Source organism: Macrobrachium rosenbergii, chromosome 2 (assembly GCF_040412425.1).
Source record: "Macrobrachium rosenbergii isolate ZJJX-2024 chromosome 2, ASM4041242v1, whole genome shotgun sequence".
Lineage (NCBI taxonomy): Eukaryota > Metazoa > Arthropoda > Malacostraca > Decapoda > Palaemonidae > Macrobrachium > Macrobrachium rosenbergii.
This window is the reverse complement of record NC_089742.1, coordinates 25,168,150-25,174,814: the sequence shown is the minus strand read 5'-3', so window position 1 is coordinate 25,174,814 and position 6,665 is coordinate 25,168,150. Positions and strand designations below refer to the sequence as shown.

General features: G+C 35.0%; 1 long non-coding RNA gene across 1 annotated transcript in view; it reads right to left on the bottom strand.

Moving 5' to 3' along the window:
* Window positions 1-6,321: 6,321 nt before the first annotated feature.
* The window catches only part of LOC136849657 (uncharacterized), a 694-nt gene continuing 350 nt past the window's right edge, over window positions 6,322-6,665 (bottom strand). Inside the window, exon 2 of the long non-coding RNA XR_010856349.1 lies at window positions 6,322-6,507. This is a non-coding gene — a long non-coding RNA (uncharacterized lncRNA). The remainder of the gene's footprint in view (window positions 6,508-6,665) is intronic.

Sequence of the window (6,665 nt, the reverse complement as noted above, 5' to 3'; positions counted from 1 at the left end):
CGCAGAGGGGCAATAGATAGTAAAATCTCGCTACTAAAGATAGAAAGAAAAATCTCAATATTGGATACAACATCTAGGTATACCCTTCTATCAAAGATGAATCAAATGAGAAAGTATTGTGACTATCGAAATGAATTTTTGAACAGCTGCTTTTTTGTAACTTAATTTTCAACTTGTCACATAAATCATTGACGAAATGTAGAGAAATTTCCAGACAGTACTGTTGGGGTCCTAGATATTTAATGAATATAACTGGATTACTGGATTTATAAGATTGTCTTTTCGAAGATATCTAATAAAAGGAGGAAATTTCTCTCTCTCTCTCTCTCTCTCTCTCTCTCTCTCTCTCTCTCTCTCTCTCTCTCTCTCTCTCTCTCTCTCACACCTTAATATTAAACTTTAAAGCAATTATGCCATCAAATTTTATTTTTTGCTCAAACTTGCATCGCGAAAACGTCACCACAAAATAATAAATATGTTGGATTTCTTAACGTAACCTGTTACCTCAGATAATTATGTAGTCATGAACTTCATGAAAGCCATTTTGATGTTTGGTTTTCCTTTTGTCATAATAACAAAACTGCGCTAAATTAGATGTATAAGAAAAAAATGTATTTTCTTTTCTATAAAAAATTTTGACCAAAGCCATGTTATTGTATATATTGGAAATACCCATCTCAATATTGGAAACCCAACGGCAATGGCTGGGGACTTTACAATTGGAATTTTTCAGTTTTTTATCATCGGGGGTCAAAACTGAAATATTTATACAGAGAATGCATTGTACCGGGCGTGTAGGTCAGCAATGAATTAAGATAAAAGTTAAAAAAAAAAAAAAAAAAAACTGATGCATATTGTACCATGAGGCTGTGGCGAGAGAAACGGCCAAATAAATGAAATATGCATCTGGTGATTTTATATAATTATATGAATATGAATAATATGAAAGATCAATTGAATATAAAGCATTAAAATTTAAATAAGACTCCTTGCACATCTGGAAGCAAATATTGCATTGATTTTAATTTTGGATACTTTTCATAATGATTGTTCGTAATTTGAAGATAATTATAATTTTTATAATTTTATATGACAGGACAACCATATACTGGTATATATTTGAAGAAAGAGTTACTTTTTCCCCCTGCTAAATACTTTAACTAGTTTGAAAACGTGTGAAAGATAACATATTTGTTTTTAAACTTATAACTTTCCTTGCGTAGAGGAAGTACCTTAATTCTCTTGAGTTTGAATAATATAAGTTTGTATTATATTTGTTTGGCTGCAGTGAAGAGGTTGCAAACTTTCCTGACCCAGTTGAAGATGCTAACAATTATATTATGAGAGAGAGAGAGTGTGTGTGTGTCATAGTTATAAATGTATAAATTTCATCTTCCAATCAGTTCGGATATCACTGCTTGACAGCAACGACATCCAACCAGATGACGTCTGGTTGGGAAATTCACAGTAATATTCTCAAAGTTGATACAAGTGTAATGAAGTCATTTCTGATCTCATTCATTATATTACCTCTTCTCGGTAGAGAACAGTTTTCGGATCGATGTAATTTATCATAAATTAATAAACTACTTCACATAATGGCATTTTCACGATTTCTTGTTAAAATTCGAGAGCAAAACAACTAATTAAATATGGACTAGTATCGGAATATGTCTTGGGCCAAGCATTAACTTGTGCCCTGGTCGGAAGAGCAGGGTGGTCCTTTTTCTTTCTACCCTACATTTTAGGCTCACCCATGAAAACCAGCATAGGTCAAGTCGTTCAGAGATGTCATATAATGTCATGTGCTGACATTTAACTGAGGTATATCTTGCCCTTACAGTGTCCTACTTTAAATAGCAAAGTGATAACAAGAAACAGTGGTCCATATTTAGGTCTTGCATTCTATTTCTAGGAGCAGGAGATCATACCAAATTAGATACCTCTCTCTCTCTCTCTCTCTCTCTCTCTCTCTCTCTCTCTCTCTCTCTCTCTCTCTCTCTCTATATATATATATATATATATATATATATATATATATATATATATATATATATATATATATATATATATATATATGTATATGTATATATTATATATATATTATATATATATATATATATATATATATATATATATATATATATATATATATATATATATATATATACACTTCATGCTTTATGTTTGATTGTGTATAGTTAAAAGTAAAAATAATTTTGAAAATTATAAATAACACTTTTCATTTCTTTCTCCAGGTAAGCGATGGCAAAATGCTTTAAGATGGATACGCAGAGAAAAGTAAGTTGTTTTGATTATTTTTTCTCTCTCTCCCTCATATATCTATCTATTTATCTATCTATCTATCTATCTATATATATATATAAATTATATATATATATATATATATATATATATATGAAAATAAGAAGGCCCATAAAACACTATTTAAACATTGAAACCATATATTTCGGGCACTTGTTTCTGTGCCCCTGTTCACTGGTAGAATATGGACAGGTGGAAAGTTACAATGGTATATATACAAAAACATGAAGGTGTGGCCTTAGGCCTCCGATGTTAAGGAGGTGGCGTTTCTTAAGAAGGAGGAGATTGACCAAATTCCTAGTGGTTTTGGCCTCATTAGCTCCCGTTTGGCGATGGATCTGGCGGTCGCGTTTCTTGGGTCATCTTCTTCAAAAAGGGTGCGAGGACTCCATTGACACCTTAATCCTCGCACCCTTTTTGAAGAAGATGACCCAAGAAACGCGACCGCCAGATCCATCGCCAAACGGGGCTAATGAGGCCAAAACCACTAGGGAATTTGGTCAATCTCCTCCTTCTTAAGAAACGCCACCTCCTTAACATCGGAGGCCTAAGGCCACACCTTCATGTTTTTGTATATATACCATTGTAACTTTCCACCTGTCCATATTCTACCAGTGAACAGGGGCACAGAAACAAGTGCCTGAAATATATGGTTTCAACGTTTAAATAGTGTTTTATGGGCCTTCTTATTTTCATATTACACTGTAGTATTACAGGAAAAGACATTCATATATATATATATATATATATATATATATATATATATATATATATATATATATATATATATATATATATATATATATATATATATATATATATATATATATCTATATATATATATATATATATATATATATATATATATATATATATATATATATATGCACATACTATATATGCATGCATATATGTGTATATATGTGTGTGTGTTTTGTTATTGAAATTCAAGACGAAATTTACAGGTAAACTGATAGGTTTTCAAACGTTTGTCCTCATAATTATTGATTAAAGATATCGATGTCGAATGAGATCGTGTTTTCATTATATTTGTTAAATAGCCTTATGTTGTGGTCGTTATCGTTTGTGCTAAAGATGCAACACTTCGATAAAAATGCATCAGTATTATAAGAGTAGCGTTTTTCTTGATCTTTTGGCTTAAACCAAAACGCCTAGCCGTACGAACGTCATAGTTAACTATTATAATTCCGTAATTCCCCTTTCTTAAGGAAGTCTTTAGAAGGCTTAGATTAGAGGGTTTGAAGATCAAGTTAGCTAAGTGTAATTTTCTCAAGAGGCAGATAGCATGTTTAGGTCATGTCATTTCTAAAGAGGGTGTTAGAGTGAATGATGATAAAGTTAGGGCAATTGTAGATTTTGCCACTCCCAAGACTAAAAAGCAGATTAAGTCATTTTTAGGGATGGCCGGATTTTTCGTTAGATTTGTGAAGGGCTTTTCTATTCTGGCATCTATCTCCCTTGACAGATGTTCTGAGGGATGATGTGCAGTTTGTATGGGGAGATGGACAGCAAGTAGCTTTCCAGAAAATTAAGGGTGCCTTGGTAAATCCCTCAGTGTTGAAGTTTCCTGATTTGGAACATCCTTTCACGTTGGTAACAGACGCTAGTTATGATGGTATAGGGGCATGCCTTATGCAGAAGTTCGATGGAAGACTCCATCCGATTGCATTTTACAGTAGGAAGTTTAAGACATGAGGTAGTAATGAACGGCTATGGTCGGTAATAGACAAAAAGGCCTTTGCCCTGGTGTCTAATCTGATACACTTTAAAATGCTCCTCCTGGGCACTCATGTAGAGGTTCTGACGGATCATAAGCCGTTGTTGGATCTGTTTAATAAGCCGGATCTTTCCCCAGAAAGAGCCCGGTGGTATATGACAATCAGAGATGCTAAGCTCAAGTATATAGAGGGTAGACGGTAGAAGTTTTGTTAATGCAGAGGGTACTCATGTATGTTATGTATCCGGGGATAGCATAGGTTGGAATATTAGTTTAGTAGAATCTAAGCAAGATGAAGATGAAATTCTGAGAGACGCAAAAGTGTTTCTTAGAGGAGAATTAGTTAGGAAGGGTTATAAGCTGCCTTTTGCAGGGTGAATTACAGGGTAATTTGTTAGTGAGGAAGATTAGATACAGACTGAGAAATAGTGAGGGTGAGGGTGATACGACGCAAATAGTTGTTCCCGGGAGTTTAGTACCTACGGTGTTAGATATTGTTCACAGTAGGTCTGGAAGTCCGCATTTGGGGATTGAGAAGACGTATCAGAATGTACGGGGACAATTCCTCTGGAAGAAGGCTTTGTGAGAAGTTGTTCAGTTTGTAATGCATGTAAGCCATAGGTTGTTTCTTGTAAACTGGGTTCATTCCCGATTCCTACCAGGCCCACAGCAAGAGCCCACATGGACCTTTTGAACAATTTCTGTGAATGTAGTTATGGCCATAGGCACCTGTTGGTGGTTGTGGACGAGTTAACTAGGTTCGTAGAGATTTTCCCGTTAAAGCATAAAACAGTGGAAGAGGTGGCAATCGCATTCTTTAATGGGTATATTTGCCGTTATGGGGTTCCTAAGGTTCTCATTACCGATAACGGTCGGGAGTTCATGAACAGAACATTGGAGTGTCTTGCGGATGTAATGGGCATTCGGAAAGTCACTGTTATTCCCTATAGACCAGAAGTGAATGACCTATGTGAATGAGCAAATAGGAAGGTCATTGAAGCTCTTCGGATGACCGTAGGGAGTAATGGTACAAATCAGGATCGCTATATTCCACAGGTGCAAAATAGTATTAACACACTGTTAAGCGATACCATTGGAATGTCTCCCAATGAGGCTCTGTATGGTTACCCAGCATGGGGTGCGTTTGATTTGTTGCCTATTCCATCAGGCGATGAAACAGTCAAATCGCTTGTATGTACCGCGAAAAAGAGATATGCGTGTCTTGCTAAGAACCTGGAAATGAAAACGTGAGACATGGTAGATAGGAGCCATGCAAAGCCAGATAGAATTAAAGTGGCAGTGGGAGATAGGGTTTTCTGAAAATATATGTCAGGAATCAGTTGAACTATAAGCTAGGTCCTAAATTTGAAGGTCCATTCTGTGTTGCTGAATCAAAGAAGGGGAATAGATTTGTTGTTCTAGATGAAAACACGGAGGTGTCTCTGTTGACACATATATCTAAAATTAAAAAGACGGGTTAATGGGAATCATATGGGTTATCTGGGTCGTGCTGTGGTTATGATAATTTATTTTTCTTTTTTTTCTCTCTTTGTTTTTTTAATGGGTTGCAAATGGGCGTGACTTGTAGTTTTTTTTAACTGGGGAGGACGTTAGTCTGTAGAGTTATACAAATTTTTATTGTCCGAGTTCAGTTTTTGTTCTTATGTGTTGCAATACTTAGTTAAAATTAAGTGCAAATTACCGTAGAGTTTCACGGATATGTGAATTTGTTTTTTATTTTCTTTTTATATATCGCATCTGCGGTTAGGGACTTCATTGTTCGCATTTGGCGTTAGCAATTTGTTGCTTTGGGTAATGGTTTGCATTCACATGCCTTTTGGGAGTCGTGACATGGGCTAATTTCGTAGTGAGGTTAGGCCCGTGTGTTATTATGTAAGAATATTATGATGTATAGTTGTCGTCTGGCGCAATATCTTTGAATATAGAGTTACAGAATAAAGTTTTGTTACCAAGGTTTTTCTTTTGGAGGGGGTAACTAGTATATTGGATGGAATTTGTCTGATCTGTTACAGGTTTGGGTAAATTAGTTAGGGTTTAGGATAGGATTAGGAAGACTTTAACCCTGGACAGGTAGCCTCGGAAACCTGTCACACGACAGGTAGGGTAGTGTACTTTTAGACACACGAACTTTGGCCGTCAACTACTCGGGTCGTATGGGACCAATTTTTTTTTTTTTTTTCTAAACTACTGAGCAAGTACTCTTCTTTCTACTGGTGTAGGAGAAAAAACTCTAGTAATAAAAACAATACCCTATTTATTCAAAATCTGACAATAAGTATCAAAATTAAATTACATACGTTTATACTACCAAAGAGTATCCTGAGGTTCAGAATTCTTGAGAAATACGAGGCAGGCTTGAAAGAAGAAGGGTTGAGCACCATTTTGAGACTAGTCAGGCTGTGATAGCTCGAAAACTGCAAAATCTGGAAAGAGGAGAAATATATGTACATATTTTTTTAAATCAATAGAAAACTTTGCATAACAAAATATTTTTTTCTACCACTAAATCTTTATGGATTTGGATGAAATTTTTTATAAGTATTCTGCAAGCATCTAAAATCATGGGAAAAATAAAATAAAA